We start from the raw sequence: 24454 nt of genomic DNA, 5'->3' as shown, positions 1-24454 counted from the left end.
TCTGTCCAATCCCTACACAGTCATCTATGGAGCTTTCTAAAATGCAGATGTCTAGTCCCTAATCTTAGCTATTCAGATTCTGTAACTCTGTAGAAGATGCTAGAAAAGGTTACAGGAGTCTGATCCAAAAATAATCTATTCCCAGTATTAACTACCATCATTATCATTGCACTATACGTTGTATGTCCACTATAGGCCAGGAACTAGGCTAATTGTTTTACCCACATTTATTTCCTACTGAAACCATTTTATATACAAGAAAAATTAAAGCTCGCCCATGCCAACCAAAGGTCAAAGTCGGGATTCAAGTCATGGGCCTCCAAACTCCAAAGCCTTTCACAATCCCTACTCTATACTGCTTTTCAATGTCCCTGCCTTTTGCTGCTGTTGCCATAAATACAATCTACTCTTTCTGACTTTTCTTAGTTCAGGCTGCTATAAAAGAGTACCATAAACTGGGGGACTTATACAAAAAGCTGAAATTTATTCCCCATAATTCTGGAGTCTGGGAAGCCTAAGATCAAGGTGTTGGCAGATTCACTGTCTGGTGAGAACCCACCTCCTGGTTCACAGACAGCCCTCTTCTTGCTGTGTCCTCACATGGGGCAAGGATGCAGGTGCTCTCTGGGGTCTCTTTTATATGAGCACTAATCCCATCATGAGGGCTCCACCTTCGTGACCTAATCACCTCCCAAAGGCTTCACCTCCAAATGCAATCATATGGGGAATTAGGTTTCAAAATATGAATTTTGGGTGGGGGGGGCGACACAAAATTCAATCTATAGGCGGGTCATTAGAGTCAAACAATTCACCAGAGGGCTCAGCTCAACCATCTCTCCAAATGTAGTTGGTCTACACCTACTAAGACAGGAGATAAAGGACATTAAGCCAAGAGGCTCTGCAACTCTTTCCCAATGTCATTCTGCAGTTGGGAAACGGGTCCTGCATGAAAAATTACCCCAGTGCTCCCCTCCCGGTAGGTTGCTGACATTTCTTCACATTCCTCATACTATCCTAACAGCAGTCACACAAAACACCAGGACAAAAGGTTCTAAAGCTCAAACTAGCTAGGTTTGTTGATGTTGTTACCACGCCTGTATGTTTATGTATGTGTCATAAAGATATGTGTCTTTTCTTTTTCAACCTAAATTTATATTTGTAACATCACGACAAACCACAACAAAGAAATGAAATTGGAAGTAGAATTTTCTATAATCTCCTTCAGAGTTCTGCAGCCTGGATTAGGATATCTGTTTGTTTAAATTAGAAATCTGTATCTAAGCAGTAGCTCGGAAAAGGGGCTGCTTATAGTGTGGCCATTTTCAGATTTCAAGGACCCTTAAGTACATGTAACAGCCTAAGCAGAGAAGAATGCATCACCAGCAGTGCCCCAACCCACTGACGTACATCATATGAATTGGAAGGCGATCAGGACTTTTTCTCCTACCACTAATGGGATAAATGCACGTGCTGAATTTCCAGGAGAGACGAAAGAATGCATAGCATGAGAAATGTCTGAACACTTCTGCCCCAAATTTATGCTGTCCTGTATATTCATCTGCTTCTGAAATGAGTATGTCAAGACAAACAAGCCAATCTTTCTTGGAAACTGCAGCAGCAGCCAAAGCACCATAAGTGCACGGTAGTCCAAGCTGTTCAACTTGACCATGAAACAAGGCCCTGGTCTCTGCCGGTCTCCCTTCCATGGGTGATCAGATTTTCTTCATCTGTGAAATCAGAAAACTCTCCTCTGTAAGGACAGGATGATGGATTAATGACCTACTATCTGCCAAAGGAGCATCAGTTTCTCTGGGGGAAATATCCAGAACCTTTATGAATAGTAGTGGACAGAAATGTGCCCTCCTGCTGTTTTCCTTTTTGGCCAGTTGGCAACTACTGAAAGTTTAAGGGCATCAGAAAACACTGCCCCAAAGCCTCAGTATTCCAAAAATGTGCAATCATGGCACAGAATATTTCCTTTGGTCTTTGGTGTGAATACAAATTCTCTCTCTTCTCTTATCCTCTTAGTAAAATCTCGTGCAGGGTGAATCCTTTGTCTTTAGAAATTGGACACCCCTGAATGCTTCCAAGCCACAAACAGTAATTTAGGAAGTGTTTTTAGAAACACACAAAAAGGCCAATGCCCCCAATAGCAAAGAAACTCTTTCATAGATTGAGGGTGTTTCTTAAACTTCTCATTAGATTCCCACGGGCATAGAATGCTTCAGAAGAATAAGTTGAAGACAGGGGTACGTCCATGACCACTGGATGACCTTCCCTGCTTTACAGTTCTGATGCTCTGCTCTATTAGCAAGACACACAGTGTGGAAGGATCCTGGCATTTAAACAGAGGCTGTTTGAACATTCTTTACATGTGACCCCGGAGCTGGAGACTCTGTGAGACACATGTCCTCACTCAATTCACGTTTAAATCTGGGCCTCATTTCTTTTTCTTAAATAGACTGTTTTTTTAAAGCAGTTTCAGGTTCACAGAAACATTGAGCAGAAAGTACAGGGATTTCCCACATACCACCTGCCCCCACGTGGGCACAGCCTCTTCCACTATCAACATCCTGCACCAACATGGTACACGTGTAACAAGCAATAAACCTGCACTGGCACATCATTACTACCCGAAGTCTATAGATTCATTATGGTTCAATCCTGGCGTTGCTCAGTCGATGGGTTTTGACAGATGCATAATGACATATATCTACCACTTACAGCATCACACAGAATGCTTTCACTGCCCTAAAAATCTTCTGTGTTCCATTTATTCACCCCTCTTCACCCCCAACCCTACCCCCAACCCTGATAACCACTAATCTTTTTACTGTCTGCATAGTTTTGCCTTTTGAAAAATGTTATACAGTTGGAATCATTCTATACGGAAGCTTTTATCAGATTGGCTTCTCTTGCTTAGTAATATGCACTTAAGGTTCTTCTATGTCTTTTCATGACTTGATAGCAAATCTCTTCAGTGTGGAGTAATACTCCATTGTGTGGATATACCACAGTTTATTTGTCCATTCACTTAGCGAGGGAATCTTGGTCTGCTTCCAAGTTTTGGAAATTATGTAGAAAGCTGCTATAAACATTTGTGTGCAGGTTTTCATATGAACGTAAGTTTTCAACTCATTTAGGTAAATACAAAGGAATATAATTGCTAGATCACATGGTAAGAGTATGTTTTGTAAGAAACCTCTAAACTACCCAGAGGAAGATTGCGCTGGGGCTCCAAATTTCTCCTGTTCATGGCACCACCATCTTCACAGGATGCCTCTGAATAGAGCTAGCCTTCAGGCTGGGAAACCTGGGTCTCCTTTCTTACCTCTTGGATCTCTGGGCAGGGCTCCTGGAAAAAGAGGCGGGCACTGAGCAGTACACACTAATCAGGTGGTCAAAAATTCTATCCAGAAACCTTCTCACATCTGTTTCATGTGAGAAAGAAACTGCATCCCAATCACAGCTTAGTCTGTGTAATTTTATGGGCAGCAGTTTTTCCCAAACAAAAGCCAACCTTGAGGATTACAAATTACAAAGGCTTTTCAGTGATTTGCATGTTGGGCTGTCAGGTTGCTCATCCTTAGTGGTTGGTCATCTTCCCTCATGCTTTTTAGGATGTTCTCAGTTTGAGAAATACCTCATTGTCATTAGCTAGGCTGAGGGGTCTGGAGCAGGAAAACGTCTCTAAAGATTCAAACTTCTACTTGTTCAAGAATTCTTAATTGAATGGATGAAGGGACAAACAGAGTCACTCACCACTGCCATCCATAGCACACCCCCCTCTTATGCACCCTGGGAGGCCCTGCGGAGACTGTCTGTCTCACAAACAACAACAAAATGATAAATCACTGTCACTCATACCTACTTAGGATTCTCTTAAAGACATCCTTGCCAGAAAATGTCAACATGTTAATTCCACAGTCCAAAGAAATACAGAAGTAAACCTGGGAACATATACAGTAATGAAACCCTAGCTCATAACATCCACATCATAACTGGGTGTCCCCTGATTAGCAACTTATAAAACAGGATCTAACTATGAAAGTTGGGATTAGTAAATTTTAAATTCTTTGGCTGGCTTTGATTATGAAAATGTAAGGTATGCTTGTATTTGAGGAAAATGATCTTGAGGAGAACTATCTTGTTGATATAAGGTAAAAAAAAAAGAAAAAAAGAAAAAAGAAAAAGCCCTGTGTTGAACTGCACTTCTGAGTAAGATGCAGAAGCCAAGGTTAGAGTACATGGTATTTGTCGGGGGGGCCTAACAGCAAACATTCGGCACAATCATACTAGGTATTGAGGAGGGTTCAGTGATGCGTCCTACGCATAGCTCTGAGCAGAGGACAGACAGTAGCCTAGGGCAATAGTGGGAGTCACGACCACACCCAGATCAGAAGGGACGAGGGGAAAGGTGGTTACTGGGACCCAAAGACTTGTGTATAAAGGGGCTGCTGGACAGCCTTGACTGCCAGGGACAAACACAGTCAACCTGCAGCAATAGGACAGGGAGGGAGCTAGGGGAATAAGTATCCCAACCCACTCTCCCAACCTCCAGTACCCTGCCTGTGCCTCTCCCTGGGAGAACCTAAAAGGGAGACAGAACAAGGGTAGCCTATGACGTAGAGATTAGCCAGAAGGAGGAACTGTCTTAGTTAAGTTTAAACCTACACAAGCTCTGTTTCTTATTAGCATGATTAAAGCTCTTCTCTTTAATATCCAGCTACTTCACTAACTTTCTGGTTTAATCACAAAGGAATGTGACGCTTAACAATACAGCTTTTGGTGACCACAAACTTTATGCAACATTTGTTATACGAAATCATACTCATTCACTTAAATAAAAAATGTTTGTTATCAGAAGATAAATTTACACACTTAAGTTATGAATGTGCTCACCAACATCAACCTTCTAATCCATCCAGCCCCCTGTAAATGAACTCATCTTTCTTGTGTTCATGGATGCATCATATGGATTTTCTTTTAAGCAGACAGCATGTTGGCTCGCTTCCTCTTGTAGCTATAGAAAGAAAAGTAATCTCACCTCTGACATATTCATCTAAATATATCATGAAGTTACTAAGCTTTTTTATACAAGATAATTCTTTTATGTTCTGTTTGGAGAACTTCTCTGTCTTTTGAGTTTTACATAAGTCATGGCTATACTTCTTGGACCTTGAAACATATAGAAAAATTCTGAATTATCAAGGTTTTATACAGTAAATTGCCTTTACTTAAAAACCACACAAATAAAGATGACTCTAGACCTCTTCAGGATACCCAAAGCAATTACCTGGAATTAGGCAAATAACAAGACAATCTTTATGTATGCAAATATCTGTCTCTTCAAAACTAATCTGCCGGGCTTCCCTGGTGGCGCAGTGGTTGAGAATCTGCCTGCCAGTGCAGGGGACACGGGTTCGAGCCCTGGTCTGGGAAGATCCCACATGCCGTGGAGCAACTAGGCCCGTGAGCCACAACTACTGAGCCTGCGCGTCTGGAGCCTGTGCTCCGCAACAAGAGAGGCCGCGATGGTGAGAGGCCCGCGCACCGCGATGAAGAGTGGCCCCCACTTGCCGCAACTAGAGAAAGCCCTCGCACAGAAACGAAGACCCAACACAGCCAAAAAAAAAAAAAAATATATATATATATATATATATGTATATATTAATTAATTAATTTAAAAAAACTAATCTGCCTATAGGAAATGTCAGTGAAAGGGTAAGGTACAGATCCGAAGTGTTCAGAGTGTCCTCTGTTCTTCTTATGCTTAATCCTAGTGGCATACATTAGCCCTGTGATAGCAGGACTATGGAAAATTGACTGAGTAACACTCCTTCATATGTACTCACCTAGGACAATAATGTAGGAATATATTCATGTTTATTTGCCTTGGACACTTAGTCACAACAAAGCAAACACATTTTTATTGGAATCAAACATCCTTTTTATGCTTTTATTTTTTTAAAAAGCAAATTCTCTGCAGGTTTCTTTGTATACTTATGTACGACCAAATTAAAAAAAAAAATTTATTCTCTGCCTACATAGTGTGGCTCAGCAAGTAGCTGTGGGTCAGTTCTAGAACCTTTTCTCTAAGATCCCACTCTGTGCTTATTGATCCAATTTTCCAAGGTCTCCTTCTCAATTCAAGCCCTGTAGTCCTAAGATCTTAGAAGGCATCTGGTGGTGGTGGTGTTTTACCAACACATTTGCTCAAAGTCAGATGTTACTGAATCCTTATTTTTCTTCCTCCAACCTCACCTGACCTGATCTTGTACAACCTGCCCCAACCCTTCCTAGGCAGCCAATGTTAAACCCTAGTATGCATCCTTCCACACCTTTCCTCATGATCATAGAAGTACACATCCACACTCACAAACACAAGTATCTAGGTTTGAGGGACTAAATTACACAACTCATTTTCACATTATAGTCTCTACATCTACCATTTCACACTTACACATGGAAATCTCACCAAGAAAGTGAATACAGATCTATGTATTTTTTTATTTCTTCTTTGATTTCTTCAGTGGTCTCTTGGTTATTTAGTAGCGCACTGTTTAGCCTCCACGTATTTGTGTTTTTTACATTTTTTTTTCCTGTAATTGATTTCAAATTTCATAGCATTGTGGTCAGAAAAGATGCTTGATATGATTTCAATTTTCTTAAATTTTCTGAGGCTTGATTTGTAACCCAAGATGTGATCTATCTTGGAGAATGTTCCTGGGGCACTTGAGAAGAAAGTGTATTCTGCCACTTTTGGGTGGAATGTTCTATAAGTATCAATTAAATCTATCTGGTCTATTGTATCATTTAAAGTCCCCTACTATTATTGTGTTACTGTCGATTTCTCCTTTCATGGTTGTTAGCATTTGACTTATGTATTGAGGTGCTCCTATGTTAGGTGCATAAACAATTATAATTGTTATATCTTCTTCTTGGATTGATCCCTTGATCATTATGTAGTGTCCCTCCTTATCTCTTGTAACAGTCTTTATTTTAAAGTCTATTTTATCTGATATGAGTATTGCTTCTCCAGCTTTCTTTTGATTTCCATTTGCATGGAATATCTTTTTCTATCCCTTCACTTTCAGTCTGTATGTGTCCCTAGGTCTGAAGTGGGTCTCTTGTAGACAGCATATATATGGGTCTTGTTTTTGTATCCATTCAGCCAGTCTGTGTCTTTTGATTGGGGCACTTAATCCATTTACATTCAAGGTTATGATCGATATGCATGTTCCTATTACCATTTTCTCAATTGTTTTGGGTTTGTTTTTGTGGGTCTTTTTCTTCTCTTGTGTTTCCTGCCTAGAGAAGTTTCTTTAGCATTTGTTGTAAAGCTGGTTTGGTGGTGCTGAATTCTCTTAGCTTTTGCTCGTCTGAAAAGCTTTTGATTTCTCCACCAAATCTGAATGAGATTCTTGATGGGTAGAGTAATCTTGGTTGTTGGTTTTTCTCTTTCACCACTTTAAGTATATCCTGCCACCCCATTCTGGCCTGCAGAGTTCCTGCTGAAAAATCAGCTGATAACCTTATGGGGATTCCGTTGTATGTTATTTTTTGTTTTTCCCTTGCTGCTTTTAATATTTTTTCTTTGAATTTAATTTTTGTTAGTTCGATTAATATGTGTCTTGGTGTGTTTTTCCTAGGGTTTATCCTGTATGGGACTCTCTGTGCTTCCTGGACTTGGGTGACTATTTCCTTTCCCATGTTAGGGAAGTTTTCGACTATAATCTCTTCAAATATTTTCTCAGACCCTTTCTTTTTCTCTTCTTCTTCTGGGGCCCCAATAATTCAAATGTTGGTGTATTTAGTGTTGTCCCAGGGGTCTCTGAGATTGTCTTCAATTTTTTTCATTCTTTTTTCCTTATTCAAAAACATGATGACCCAAAACCTATGGGTTGCAGCAAAAGCAGTTCTAAGAGGGAACTTTATAGTAATTCAATCTCACCTCAAGAAACAAGAAAAATCTCAAATAAACAATCTAACCCTACATTAAAACAACTAGAGAAAGAAGAAAAAAGAAAACCCAAAGTCAGTAGAAAGAAAGAAATCATAAAGATCAGAGCAGAAATAAATGAAATAGAAATGAAGAAAACAACAGCAAAGATCAATAGAACTAAAAGCTGGTTCTTTGAGAAGATAAACAAAATTGATAAACCATTAGCCAGACTCATCAAGAAAGAGGGAGAGGACATAAATCAATAAAATCAGAAGTGAAAAAGGAGAAATCACAACTGACACCACAGAAATACAAAGGATTATAAGAGACTACTACAAACAACTATATGCCAATAGAATGGACAACCATGAAGAAATGGACAAATTCTTGGAAACGTACAATTTTCCAAGACTGAACCAGGAAGAATTAGAAAATATAAACAGACCTATCACACGGAATGAAATTGAAACCATAATTAAAAATCTTCCAACAAACAAAAGTCCAGGACCAGATGGCTTCACAGGTGAATTCTATCAAACATTTAGAGAAGAGCTAACAATGATCATTCTCAAACTGTTCCAAAAATTTTCAGAGGGAAAAACACTCCCAAATTCATTCTATGAAGCCACCATCACCCTGATACCAAAATCAGAAAAAGATATCACAAAAAAAGAAAATTATAGACCAATATCACTGATGAACATAGATGCAAAAATCTTGAACAAAATACTAGCAAACAGAATCCAACAATACATTAAAAGGATCATAAACCACGATCAAGTGGGATTTATCTCAGTGATGCAAGGATTCTTCAATATACGCAAATCAATCAATGTGATACACCACATTAACAAATTAAGGGAAAAAATATATATGATCATCTATAGATGCAGAAAAAGTTTTTGACAAAATTCAACACCCATTTATGATAAAAACTCACCAGAAAATGGGCATAGCGGGAACCTACCTCAACATAATAAAGGCCATATATGACAAACCCACAACAAACATCACACTCAGTGGTGAAAAACTGAAAGCATTTCCACTAAAATCAGGAACAAGACAAGGATGTCCACTCTCGCCACTCTTATTCAACATAGTTTTGGAAGTTCTAGCCACAGCAATCAGAGAAGAAAAAGAAATAAAAGGAATAAAAATTGGAAAAGAAGAAGTAAAACTGTCACTGTTTGTGGATGACATGATAGTATACATAGAAAATCCTAAAGATGCCACCAGAAAACTACTAGAACTAATCAATGAATTTGGTAAGGTTGCAGGATACAAAATTAATGCACAGAAATCTCTGGCATTCCTATAAACCAACAATGAAAAAATCAGAAAGTGAAATTAAGGAAAAAATCCCATTCACCACTGCAACAAAAAGAATAAAACACCTAGGAATAAACCTGCCTAAGGAGGCGAAAGACTTGTACTCACAAAACTATAAAGCACTGATGAAAGAAATCAAAGATGACATAAACAGATGGAGAAATATACCAAGTTCTTCGATTGGAAGAATCAGTATTGTGAAAATGACTATACTAGCCAAAGCAATCTACAGATTCAGTGCAATCCCTATCAAACTACCAGTGGCATTCTTCACAGAATTAGAACAAAAAATTTTACAATTCTATGGAAACACAAAAGATCCCGAATAGCCAAAGCAATCCTGAGGAAGAAAAACAGAGCTGGAGGAATCAGGCTCCCTGACTTCAAACTATACCACAAAGCTACAGTAATCAAGACAGTACAGTACTGACACAAAAACAGAAATATAGATCAATAGTACAGGATAGAATGCCCAAAGATAAACCCATACACATACTGTCACCTAATTTACAACAAAGGAGGCAAGAACATACAATGGAGAAAAGAGAGCCTCTTCAATAAGTGGTGCTGGGAAAACTGGACAGCTACATGTAAAAGAATGAAACTAGAACACTGCCTAACACCAACCACAAAAATAAACCCCAAATGGATTAAAGACTTAAATGTAAGACCAGACACTATACAACTCTTAGAGGCAAACATAGGAAAAACACTCTTTAACATAAAACACAGCAAGATCTTTTTTGACCCACCTCCTAGAGTAATGGAAATAAAAACAAAAATAAACAAATGGGACTTAATTAAACTTAAAAGCTTTTGCACAGCAAAGGAAACCATAAACAAGACGAAAATACAACGCTCAGAATGGGAGAAAATAATTACAAATGAGACAATGGAAAAAGGATTAATCTCCAAAATATACAAACAGCTCATGGAGCTCAATATCAAAAACACAAACAATCCAATTAAAAAATGGGCAGAAGACCTAAATAGACATTTCACCAAGGAAGACATACAGATGGCCAAGAGGCACATGAAAAGATGCTCAACATCACTAATTATTAGAGAAATGCAAATCAAAACTACAATGAGCTATCACCTCATGCCAGTCAGAATGGCCATTATCAAAAAATCTAGAAACAATAAATGCTGGAAAGGGTGTGGTGAAAAGGGAACCCTCCTACACTGTTGGTGGGAATGTAAATTGATACAGCCACTATGGAGAACACTATGGAAGTTCCTTAAAAAACTAAAAATAGAACTACCATATGACCCAGTAATCTCACTACTGGGCATATACCCTGAGAAAACCATAATTCAAAAAGAGACATGTACCACAATGTTCACTGCAGCACTATTTACAATAGCCAGGACATGGAACCAACCTAAATATCCATCGACAGATGAATGGATAAAGAAGATGTGGCACATATATACAGTAGAATATTACTCAGCCATAAAAAGAAACGAAATTGAGTTATTTGTAGTGAGGTGGATGGACCTAGAGTCTATCATACAGAGTGAAGTCAGAAAGAGAAAAATACTGTATGCTAACGCGTATATACGGAATCTAAAAAAAGAAAAAAGAAAAAAGAAAAACGGTACTGATGAACCTAGTTGCAGGGCAGGAATAAAGACGTAGGTATAGAGAATGGAATTGAGGACACAGGGCGGGAGGGGGAAGCTGGGGCGAAGTGAGAGTAGCATCGCCATATATACATTACCAAACGTAAAATAGATAGCTAGTGGGAAGCAGCAGCATAGCACAGGGAGATCAGCTCAGTGCTTTGCGATGACCTAGTGGGGTAGGATAGGGAAGATGGGAGGGAGGCTCAAGAGGGAGGGGATATGGGGACATATGTATGCATATGGCTGATTCACTTTGGTGTACAACAGAAACTAACACAGTATTGTGAAGCAATTATACTCCAATGAAGATCTATTTAAAAAAAAAAAGATCTAACTCATTCTTTTGGTCACACATATATATTTGATGCTTTAATGTTAAATTCAACCTCATCTAATATCACCACTCTCATTTTTGTTGGCCTTTGGTCTCTCTTGTCCATCCTCTATTTCCAAACTTTATCATTTCAAGTGTGTTTCATTAAAGTGAATGTATCTGTTTTCTTTTTTAAAAAATCCAATCTCTCAGTGTCTATCTTCTAATAAGAGAATTTGCCAAGTCATATTGAATGTGACAATTTACATACTTTACTCCTTACATCTTTGTTTGCTCATTTATTTTTACTTTGTTTTTGCTTACTTATTCTTTCTTCATGCTTTTGCTGTTTTGCTAGTTATTCCCTCTTTCCCCTGTATTTAATTTGAAATTCTGTACTTTTCCAGGCTGCCAGTATTTACCTTCTTTTTTCCAACACTCATAATCAAACTCTTATTTATCTCTTTTTATATGAAACCAAAATAACAACTATTTCTCCCAAATGAGATGAGCTTTTTCTCCACTGTTTTCTTTCCCTTCCACAACAAGACCACTATAAAGGCTTTTCTTTCTCCACTGCTTGGTGGTGAGTTCTGTAGAATTGCTTCGCCATTCTTTATTCCACTCCACCAACACCTAAATTCTAAGTTTTTAGGCAAATATTTGGTAAACTGCAGCTTCCCTTTCCATATGTCCCTTCTGCTTTAACAATTTGTATTTAGCACTTAAATTTTACATTTCTTGTTACATTATCACTATTCATTTACATACATTTAATATAATTTACATATATTTATGTCCACTTACACACATTTTAAAGTTTATTGCTCGCCATTCTTTCTTCTCTTTATCTTCACCATGTTGAGAATTCCTCTGATTCAGGGTTTTTTACAAGTATCTTTCCCATTTGGGGTGTGTGCTTGACACGTTCTCTGAATCGTCACAAATCCACAAATCTTTCCTATGCCTTAGCGCATGAATTACATCAACATTCTCAGCCTGAAGCCCTTTCCTCCCAGTAGCCTATAGCAGTTAGTCCACCATCCTCTTCCTTCCAGAATTCCCAGTATAATTTTTCTTCCATTGTAAATAGTCTATTTTTTTTTTCAACCAGGAAACTTGCAAGATTTTCTCTTTGTATCTTCCACCTTATCAAAACATTTTCTAGGACTATTCTTCACATTTTCTAGCCTTTTTCTATTGTTTTTTACATTTTCCTGAATTCTTCTAATGACTTAGTTAAGACCTTGCTAAACTAAAAAATTTTCAATTTTGAATTGTTTTACTTAACCCTACCCTCTTTCAGCTGTTACCACATTCTCTCTATTCTCTCCTCCCTACACTTCTTAAATGAGAGATATGCAATGAATTTTTGCACATTCATTCACTCTCCAGTATGTGTTTGGTGCATTCTGTGTGTCACGAGCATTTTTAGATGCTGGGAATACAATAATGCATTTTAAAAAGACAAAAATTCTTGCCCTTATTGAACTTGTTTTCATTGTCTCATTTTTCATTCATTCTTCTACCCACAGAAATCTGCTTCCCCCCTTCTCCCCCATCCCACTGTCCCCACCCTATCCAAGGCTGCTCTAGCAAAGATCAGGAATGACCTGTAATTGCCAAACCTATGTCTACCTCAGTAATCTGTGACATTTGACACTTTTCTCAATGTCTTCTTGATTGTGACAATGTGACTATATCTGTCAGGATGACTTTCATTGCAAATAAAGAAGAACTAAACTAAAATTGGCCTAAACAGCAATTTAAAAGGTAATATAACCCAAATTTTCAGTTACAGCAGGTTTCAGAGCTGATTTGATTAGGCATTTCATCAAGAACCTGGTTTCTTTCCTTGTATTCTGCTTCTCTGGTGTCAGTTTCATCCTATGCTGTAATAGTTCCAGTCTTCATATTAATAGGCCACACCTCTCAGAAGGAGAAGCTTACCTTTCAGGAGCTCTTTTCCCCCCAAAACCTCCAGCAAATTTCCCATCATGTCTAATTAAATTTAATTGGGTCTCTGCCCCTTCCTAAAGTAATCCTTCTTACCCTAGAAATGTTCTGATTGTCTTAGGCTTGGGGTATTTGAACCCATCGTTGTGGCAGTGGTATAGGATTACTCTGAATAGCTGTATAAACCAGGCCTCATCCCTAGAGCTGGGTTTGACTCAGCTTTTGAGGATACAGATCAGCAGCATGATGGAAAGATGTGTGGATACCCAAACAAAAATCTGGTACTGTTAGGAAGGGGAAAGAGGCGGTATTGTTGCTCAGTTGACCATAGACAAAGGCCAATCAGCTTCCCCCTAGACCATGAATTAAATTTTGTGGCTTTCTAGAATTTCACGTACAGAAATTTTGGGTGTTTTCATCTGCTACTTCATGGCTTTAACTACCAACTCTATGATAGGCACTCTCAAATTTATGTCTGAAATCTCAGCTTCTTTCCTGGAATCTAAATTTGTATTTCTAGCTACAGGATAACTATCTTGGCTCATTAGTATTTCAAACTTAACCTGTCCGATACCTGCATAGACATCACAGTAATCCAAAATAGAAATCTCACAATAATCTTTCACAATCATCACTTTTGCTTGTTAATACTTTCTCCAAAATTGGGGAGCTTCTTGCTATCTGCACCAAACATTTGGATCTTCTTTACCAATGTGCACCTTGCTTAGGTGAATATTACAGTCACTTAACACACATGAGAGCTTTGTCAAGGAGAAATTTAACGTTTAAACTTTGCTCCTGACTACATCTTTTGTCAGAAAACTCTATTCACTTTTATAATATCAAGTCAACGTGGTATTCCAGCTTAGTAGCATGGAAAGGTTAATGTCGTTATCCTTTGTTCATAGGCCTTCCTTGGAGTCTTGACCAGAACTAAGTAATTGAAAATACCTTACTTTTTCATGTCTTTGTAGCACTGTCTGTTCTCCCTGCGAGGAATTTTCTTTTCTCCTTGGGCTCCTGCATGAAGTCTTCTCTGACTCACCCCCAAAGCTCTGACAGAGTTACTGACTCTGTCTTTCCAAATCTCTTACACAGACTTAATCCTCTAGTATAGAAATTATCTACTATTGTCAAGACAGGCTGCATCATAATTATTCAGTTTTATGAGTATCTCCATAGCAGATAGCAATGCCCTTTCTAGGTATGTAAAGATGCAATAAATGTGTGTAAGAATGGAATGAGGGAAGAAGGAATGTGCTGTAGTAATAAACAATAATCTATACAGTTACCTTAGAGTATTTTCTTCAATTTTTAGTAGATAGATTTTATATGAACAGAAGAGAATAATTTGAGGATGAAAACAAGGATCTGAATTTAAATTCTTCTATTAATTACAATATGTACTAGAGCCTCTGGCCCAGCAAATTCTCTTTTCTCTCCAGGTCCAACATCAATAATTTACAAATGTGGATAATTCTAATCAGCCAAAATTTTTTGGCTGGCTTTGGAGCATTATGGGATATGCAGTTCAGTGAAAATGTTATGACTCAAATGAAGCATGTTACATTGGAAATGTGTATAAGGTTTCACATGCTGCAGTATAGTCTACATAGGCACTAAATGAGAAACAAAAATCACAACAGAATAGCAGATATCTTTCCTGCCCTATTTGACAAACACAACTTTTTCTCGTTTCTTGGAGATGGAGCTCTTGTTTCACTTCTTTACTGCTTATCAATCAGCTGGAGAAGACATCTGCAATTGTAGTTCCTTCATAAAGACATAAGACCTGGCAGCAACAGCCAACACTCATCTAAAAGCTCCATCCTAAATTACCTTTGTCAGACTGTGTAGAAAGCAAAAGGCACACTTCAGTCTCATTTGATTAAATCAGAGAATGTACCAGCTAGCCAAAGAATGGAAAGTCCTTTCCATTTAAATGCTCCATTAACTGCACTTCACCGGAAAAATAAATCTCAGTGCAATTCTTTACCTCTGCTCCTCTAATTGCTACTTACAAATTCTTTTCTCGAAATCATGCTATCTGTCATAAATCAGGAAGCCAAAGCATTTGCAGCTGAGTCCCTGGCTCTAATTTAACATGATATGCCACTATTAATGCCAAAGGCAAATAATGTACTAAGTTACCATGGGAACCAGGGCATGAAAAGATGAAAGCCCTCCCAGACACAAGATGGGTGGGACTTCTGTGGAGAACTCTGCCCCACCAACACTAGGGGCCATGTCATTTTGGCAAAACTCCTCAGACCCAGCCCATTCCCAATCCCAGAGATGTGTGGATCTATCCGTCCTCCCTTGAAACTTAACATGTAATTAGTCCATACCTCCAAAGAAGAAAAATTACTGGACAATCACTCACATTACAAACAGATTCTTCATTGTACACTCACTTTCAGAAGCATAAGACTACATATTAAAAGACCAACTTGCAAAAGAGATCAACTGAAAGGTATTACTACCATTAAAATAGTATATTTCATTTTACATAAGCACTCACTCATCTCAAAGTTCTGTAAATTGTATAGTATCCTTTTATCTTCCAATTCTTATGTATACATAGAAGATAGATACTTTCAAGGTTGAATAAGGAGGGTACATTGTTAAAAAGCAATTAGAAATAAAAACCAAATAGCTCTGTAGTCATAAATCAAGGGGAATAAATTATCCCATTTTCCAAAACATTAATTCACACAGTGCTTCAGTGATAAGGCTTGTTTCTAGTGATGTAAAACTACTTCAGCACACGCATTCGTGTCTGTGCACCCTACACACAAGGAAAGAGCTGCCATACATTTCTTTGTCAGCCTCCTTCACTTGTATCTTATTTGCTCTGCTTTAGCCTCATGAAAACAGAAATTTTCAATTATAAGGAAAGAAATCATTGAATTTCCACCATAAGGAAAACATTTCTCTAGAGAAAGAGACAATGAAAATGCAAGGCATGGTACTAACATGATAATATATAATTTCTCTGGAGAAAAGTCAACTCAATTGTATGATGGTATTGAATGATGTCATTCATTTATTTTCCTGCAAAGTTTTCTCCATTTTATTCAGAAACTGATTTAAAGAACTGAGCTGAAGTAAGCAACCACATTCTCTTTTGTTACAGTTCTATAAAACTTAAAGCTGAAATTGGTGCACAAATGCAATGCTGGTTACCAGAGTAGACAAATCTTTGCCACACATGTTCATTTCATTGGGATTCAAATTATTGCTAACAGCCTTAGGTTCATTAAATTCAAAACATATTTTATGGAATATTTTGGCCCTCCAGTTTTAAAGCCATGTGCGTTTTATTGAAAATTTTAATTCAGAAGAGTTTGATTCCATTTGACATCATTAAGATTTAAGTGAACTTCTTGATGATGACCAGTAAGGTCAGCTAAACCTACAGTATAATATTGAGTTTGATGATTGGCAGTTAATGAGAGGCCAGAGTTAGAAATAGTGTTCTGTTGCAGGAGCGGAAGCTGTTGTCAACATATATCAAGAAGCTAACCATGAAACTTTGGAGGGTCAGAGTGGATCAGAGGATACAGATGTACTACAAAGAGTCTTCAAATAATTTGGCACACCTATCTTGCCTTTTTAGTAGGCTAAATACATAATGCCTCTCACATACATCTTTTCTAGTTGTGTGTGTGTACACACCATTATATTAATAAAGTAAAAATTTATTGAATAGGGTAGTTTTTTCAAATTCTTTTAAGTAAGTCACTTTTTTACACGACTGTTCAAGCATTAGGTGATCCATGAAGAGAGCAAATGATATTACATTAGAATTAATACTACTACTACTAATAAAATTTATTGAACACTTTCCATGTGCCAAACACCTTGCTAAAGATCACCCCAAAATCATCCCATTTGATCCTTAAAACAACTCTATGAGGTAAACATACGCCATGCCTCATACCTTTGCCAAGGTCACATATACACTTTCTATTTATCCTTTGTAAAGCCTTTTAGAAAAGAATGTAAGAGAGTAGGCTTTACTAAGAGACTTTTGTTTCAGTTTCATCACCTCAAAGAGTAGTCATCCTAGACTATACAGGAAGAAGGAAATGCTATCTATTTGTGCCAGGGTCAAGATCAGATAGTCTGGAAGTGTGTATACTTGACAGATAGCCATATAGTTTAGGTTCTGTACACTATACCAAGCTCAATCTAGCTAAACAAAAAAATACAAGAGATAAGACTCTTGTTTGCAGCAATGTTATATATTGTATTACCATTCAAAACTGCTCCTCTGTGGGAGGATTATATATCCCCATTCTGTTGACAATAGGTTTAGCCATATGACTTGCTTTGCACAATGAAATGTGAACAGAATGTGACACATATCACTTCTTAGCAGAAGCTTTCAGATCCAACACATGAATCATGTTTCTAGTTTTCCCTCTATTATGAGCCCAGCAATGCCCCGACTGGAACTTCTCCATCAGCCTAGGTTCAAGATTGAAGACAACAGATGGCAAAGCCCCAGCCAGCCCATGGTGAACATGTACATGTGAATGAGAAATCTACTTTTATGGTTTAAAGCCCCTACGTTTGGGAGGTCATTTGTTACTGCACATTAACTTTGTCTACCCCTACAGATACAAACAATGTAACACAGTGATTAAGAGGATGAGCTCAGCAAACTGCCTGGCCTCAAATCACAATCCCATCACTATTATTTATGCTACTGAAATTCAGTTCCAAAAATCTGACCTTTAAATAAGCCAAAGTGAATGTATAACAAATTAAATTTGGTCCCTTGAATACTCCCACTGACTAATATGGAAAAAACAAGTGGGATAATTTACAATTGGTTTACATTAAGCAAAACAGATTACAAAGCTCATACATCTTAAAGGTTTTTTAAAAAGTTTTTCCAATATATAACCATGTTTTAAATTTCAAACAATAAGTGACTTTGGTGCCCTAATTCCTTCCAATAACACTTATCTAGTATTTGTTCAATATTTGAATTGTATATCTATCTTTCTCCCTTTCCATTATTGAAATAATATAACATTAAGACTTCTCTATTTCTGATCTTCTTTATACTTTGGAGCCCCATACTCAAACTAATGGTATGTGGTTTTCTAATATGTCATTTTGGCATAGTTGATCATTCATTCCCTATCACTGTTTATCATACTTATGAGTTTTGGTAAGGAAAAAATAGAGCATTTGTTAAGGTAATTACACCCTACATGCTTTCAAAATGATTTGGAGTTGCTTACAGAAATATAGATACTGCAGCAGAGACAAAAAAATAAAAATAAAAAAAGGCAAATGAGTGCAAAGGAGAATAAAGGCAGCCCTGTTAGATGGATTCGATACATAAAATGGAATCCAACAGGAGCTTACATGCTTATTAAAAAGCTTTGCAAATTCAACTTTGAGATTCCTAGTGCCCAAAGCAAAGAGAGAAACATAATCACTTAGATACATAATGACCCAAAAATCTTAAAACGTAGTGACTCAAGAGAAGTACAACTTTTCATGTCATGGAAATCTGTCAGACATTTCCTCTGCAGGTCAACATTAAAAAGAAAATGTGAGATACCATCCTTAACAATGTCCTTATCAATCCCTACAAACAGTGAAAATGTAAGAAATTTCCCACTCTGCATTCTATTAAGACTTGAATTTCATCCTTATGACTTAAGGAAATATCCAATCCAAGATGTTCTTCCAAGTTAAGTTATTTATTTACACTGAACATATGTAGCCATTTAGTCTATGTCAAGTTCTTTATGTATAATATTCTATGTGGCATTTTTGAACAAAGTTAAAGGCTGAAACATTGGTCATTGTTTTAGATACTCTGTGGTGTGTGCGCAACAATTTACTTAGACCAAAATGTTGGAAAAACATTCTGGTTTATCTGCAAAAGAATTTTGAGTAAACAAGACTAAATTCTTTTCAATTCAAGATCTTATTCTTTTATTCAATTCAATTCAAGATCATATTCCTCTAGTCAATCCAACAATGTCTACGTCCCTTGCCATCAACTTTTTCTCCATTGTCATCTCCAATTCCACAGTTATTTTTTTATTTTGATTTTCTGAAACCATTCTTATTCTTTCTATAGCTACCATCACTGGCTGGGTACCCCACTTAAGGTGATGACCACATAAAACTATCCAATGACTATAACTCATTACAGATGTCGTCTATTTGTGTTCATATAGAAACTATACAATAATATTGCCATTGGCAGTCCTTTAGAGTGCCTTGCTCTCTATGGAATTTTCTGACCTTGCTTATCTTCCTACATAGATGTCAATTATTTTCAGAGTAAAGTTATGCCTTGTGGAAGAACATCAACAAAAGCAGTCTAGAAAAAGGGGGAAAGGACAATCAGCAAAATGAATGGATTTGAGTACCTCTTTGAGATCTCAGACTCAAATTTGGGAAAGGGGTTTTTAGAAGCCATCTAATGAACTGATATAAAAAATCTTCACTTAGCTTTATAATTGGTTCTGCTCTTCATTTCTAAATATATAAGGATTTTTAAAATACTTCATTTTGGAAATTTAATATTGAGACATGTGGTTCATATTCTTAATGGTTTGTTTGCCCTAGAGAAAGTTAGTTAATCTCCTGTACCTCCATTTCCTCATCTTTAAAATATAGATTATAATAAGGCCTGTCTCATGGGGTTGTTGTGAGGGTTACATGGGTTATAATTCCTGGAACACTCAGAGCCATGCTTGGCACATTGAACACTATAAAGTGGCTGCCATGATTATTATTCTTTTAAAAATTAATTTTTAAATGTTTTCAAAATGTTACTGTTCCCTCTATTTTTCCTCATTAACTATTCAATAGCATAAAATGATAGAAATGGGCACCATGAAAATTGAAACATATTTTAAATTTTTTAGATGAATGCCAAATTCTACCTCATTAGGAAGAAATGAAGCTACAAGTTGTCCTTTCCTTGAACACACTGTTTTAATCGGCAGACACCATGACATTTCAATCAGTGATAATTCAAGAAAGATTTGTTTTTGCTAACATCTCTTCACGAACTAGTGCTTTTTGTTAAAGGCCTAAATAAAGCCAACTCCAGTTTTAGATTTGCTTTAATTCAAAGACCCTCACTCTCTATTCAGCTTGTCCCTAAAGACCCTGTTCACCCATCCTTAGATTGGCAGCAGGTTACAATGAAAAGAGCACTGGTCCGGAAATCAAAAACTTATCCTGAACTGGCTGTGTCACTTGCTGGTTCTTTATATTTAAACAACACATTTTGCCTTATTTGAACTTAGTCTCCTACAGGAGCTGAATGGAGATGATCCCTTATAATTATAAAGTTCTATAATTCTCAGAAGCTTTTCATGTTATCTACGTATGTTGGACAATGTGACATTAACTCCTCCAAAGTTATACATCTATACAGACTTGTACAGAAAATAAATTCTCCCCATCTAGATCATTCATATAGTACCCAGATTTTTATGCTTCCTAGAAAGAACAGAAAATAGTTCATATTTAAAGCTATTTAATACTTAAATAATTAGAATATCCTTAACAGCATTGAAACTCTCACCCCTTTCTTTCCACAGAGATAACGCATAGATTTGACTATTCTTTTTATCTTTGCAATGTTGTCCAGTTTCTGGCTGCTGCTTCTTGTTAGCTGGTCACAAATACAAGCAAGATAGTCATTACCAACATTTGCTTCTCAAAATAGAACTTCCCAAATATAGCTTCTTCACTCTCTTGTATACAAACATATGGCTGTCTTCTGGAATTCTCACTTGTAAAACCAAATGCCAAGAAGCCATTGGCTTGATTTTACTCCCAAGAGCCCTAGTGTCTAAGAGGTACGACCAATCATTGTATTCACAACTAGAACCATATACTGCACATTCTTGGAGATACCACTGGTGTCACAAAAGGTAGGAGTCCTGTGGTCATCTCTCCTTTGCTGACTTGTCTGTTTTCTTTCCCCTCCTCCAGAAAGAAAACAGACAAGTCAGCGAAGGAGAGATGACCACAGGACTTCCAGGGGCAGGGACTGGGTGAGGCAGAAGACAAAGCAGAATCTCTGAAGGATCTGATGAAATGTCCTGGAGCCAGGCCCACAGAGAAAGAGAGTCTAGGCTAAGAAAGTAGAGTCTGAGTAGTAGGCAGACAGAAGGAGAGAGGGCTTAACCAACAGGCACCATTGAGAGGCAGAGACCCGAGGCAGCAACGTTGTAGGAACAGCACCAGGAGGGAAAGTAGAGTCTGAGATTCCTCGTCGGAACCATAACTGGGATTAGAGGTCGGAAGTATCAGGAATGTCCCACCCTCCCACCTACCCACCCAACAGTAGAGGCAAAAGTAAACTCTCCTTGGAGGAAAGTTTCCTAAAATAGGCCCACGGGTCTCGCACAAATTGAAAGCATGCATGAACTTACAAATATAGATCACCAAACACACAGAAAAACAAGCCACAATGTGTGAGAATCAGCAGACAAGAAACAAAGGTTTAAACGGAAAGAACTGTAGATATTGTAACTGTTTGACATAACAGAAAATAGCTATGTATGAAATTTATGAAAGAAAAATGCAATTACAAAGATAAGTATATAGGGCTTCCCTGGTGGCGCAGTGGTTGAGAATCTGCCTGCCAATGCAGGGCACACGGGTTCGAGCCCTGGTCTGGGAAGATCCCACATGCCACGGAGCAACTAGGCCCGTGAGCCACAACTACTGAGCCTGCGCGTCTGGAGCTTGTGCTCCGCAACAAGAGAGGCCGCGACACTGAGAGGCCCACACACCGCGATGAAGAGTGGCCCCTACTCGCAGCAACTAGAGAAAGCCCTCGCACAGAAACGAAGACCCAACACAGCCAAAAATAAATAAATAAATAATTAAAAATTAAAAAAAAAAAAGTATATAGTAAAACTATGAGAAATAAGCAGATAGAACTGAAGAGGTTGTAATTTACAGGTATAAAAAATATAATTGAAATTATATATGTTAGATTAAAAAGTTCAATCAATGTCAATAAATAGATTAGGGAACGAGTAATAGGTTAAAGGAAACACAGAAGTCGGGGGATGGGGCTGAAGATTCCACCCTCTAATCATACTTTGGTCTTTCTGGTGACTAGCATCCACCCTGAAGCTATCCAAGGGACACTGGACATCTCATTAACATACAAAAGACACTCATTAATCTGGAGATTCTAAGGGCTTTAGGAATTCTATGCCAGGAGCCAGGGACAAAGACCAAATAATTTATTTTTTATTTTGTTACGTTTTCTTTTAAGCTAATGTTCTCTTTTAGTGGATTTATATTTATGTGATTATGTTTCACACCTTGAAAGTAGGACCTTCAGTCTTTTGACACTAAACAACCAAGAGTATAATTTTTTCATGGCATTGACTAACTGAATTAATAAAAATGAACCTTTTATTTGGTATTGATAAACTTAATTTGTATATTGGGACCTACAAAACGGAGGCAGACCCAGTCACCCAGCCCACATCACAAATCTAAACTTAAGCCATCCTGCACTTATGGAAATGCTTCACTATCAAGGAAGGTGAATACCAGTCACAATCTTCCAACTCAGCTTTAGCTAGCTTACCCCACCCCAGAAAATAGGACTAGCTAGCCTTTAAGGAGATCACCCAACCTCATTGCCAATCATGCCCTGTACCATACTGCTTCCCCTAACAGTCTCTACAATTTGCTCTTGCCCAAAATCCCTTGGGAGGAGTGCTCTACTGCTTATAAGGCACTGCACTCCCCCCATCCACGAATTGTTTTCCTCCTAATAAAGGACATCAAACTCGTTACTAAATTGTTTCGGGTTTGTCATTTCACAGTATACTTAGCATAAACTGGGATAGAGTTTGTTTTTCCAGAAAGTTTTTTTAAAGATATTTGTTCCTTATTTATATGATGAAAAGAAGGGAAGCACTGTTCAAAGTACTCTTGAGAAGTTTCTCTACAAAGAGATAAAGCCCTTTAATTCTCAATGTTTCTGATGTTTTAAGTAATTTAGATAAAATATTTACTATTTTAAAGAATTTCCCTACAGATTTATAACCTACAGTAGGAGTTTTTAATATTTTAACAAAAATTTTTAAAACATTCTAATTGCAATAATTGACATATAATATTGTATTCATTTTGGGTGTGCAACATAATGATTTGAGATATGTATATGTTGCAAAATGATTGCTACCATGTTTAGTTAACATTCATCACCACAAATTTGTAGTCACAAACTTTCAGTATGTTTGTGTGATGCAAACTCTTAATTAAGATCTACTCTTTCAGCAACTTTTGAATATACAATACAATATTGTTACCTATAGTCATCATGCTGTATATTATATCCCTAGAACTGATAGCTTGAAGTTTACACATACTGATGACATTCACCCATCTTACCCACCCCCTGAAAGTTATTTTTTAATGCAATTAAACTTGAGTGAAAGAGTCACAGAATCTCATAAGGGACCTGTGGTAGGAAGAAAAATGGACTCCAAAATGTCCATCCCCTAATTCACAGAACTGGTGAATGTTACTTTACACAGCAAAAGGGGCTTTTCAGATATGATTAACGTTATGGACTTTGACATGAGGACATTACTCTGGATTATCAAGGTGGGCTTAATCTAATCACATAAACTATTAAAAGTAGAAAATCTTTCCCAACTGTGGTCAGAGAGATGTGATGACAGATAAAGAAGCAGAAGAAAGAAGGCACAAAAAGACAGCCACCTGCCATTGCTAGCTTTGAAGACAAAAGGGCCTACATGTCAAGGAATGAGGCTGGAATCTAGAAGCTCAGAATGACCAGCAGGCAACATCCAGCAAAGAAATGGGGACCTCAGTCCTTCAACTGCCAGGAAATAAATTCTGACAATAAGATGAATGAGCAAGGGAACAAGATTCTTGACTAGAGTCTCCATAAATGAGTACAGCCTTGTCAACACTTTGATTTTAGCCCAATGATATCTGGATCAGATTTGTGACCTGCAGAAATAAAAGATAATAAATTTGTGTGTTTAAACCACTAAGTTTGTGGTAGTTTGTAATGGCAGCAATAGAAAACTAATACCTCCTGCACTGTTGGTGGGAATGTAAATTGATACAGCCACTATGGAGAACACTACAGAAGTTCCTTAAAAAACTAAAAACAGAACTACCATATGACCCAGCAATCCCACTACTGGGCATATACCCTGAGAAAATCATAATTCAAAAAGAGACATGTACCACAATATTCATTGCAGCACTATTTACAA

At 37.5% G+C, this 24454-nt stretch overlaps 2 long non-coding RNA genes across 2 annotated transcripts in view; one reads left to right on the top strand and one right to left on the bottom strand.

Annotated features, from left to right (window-relative positions):
- LOC309647251 overlaps positions 1-22080 on the top strand; it is a 283202-nt gene extending 261122 nt beyond the window's left edge. Inside the window, exon 2 of the long non-coding RNA XR_014255893.1 lies at positions 21905-22080. This is a non-coding gene — a long non-coding RNA (uncharacterized lncRNA). The remainder of the gene's footprint in view (positions 1-21904) is intronic.
- The window catches only part of LOC309647240, a 211183-nt gene that overhangs the window by 84460 nt on the left and 102269 nt on the right, over positions 1-24454 (bottom strand). The gene's annotated exons all lie outside the window — the stretch shown is intronic.

This window comes from Balaenoptera physalus (assembly GCF_965194825.1).
Source record: "Balaenoptera physalus genome assembly, chromosome: 17".
Lineage (NCBI taxonomy): Eukaryota > Metazoa > Chordata > Mammalia > Artiodactyla > Balaenopteridae > Balaenoptera > Balaenoptera physalus.
The sequence above is the reverse complement of the archived record's forward strand: the minus strand, read 5'-3'. Positions and strand labels throughout refer to the sequence as shown.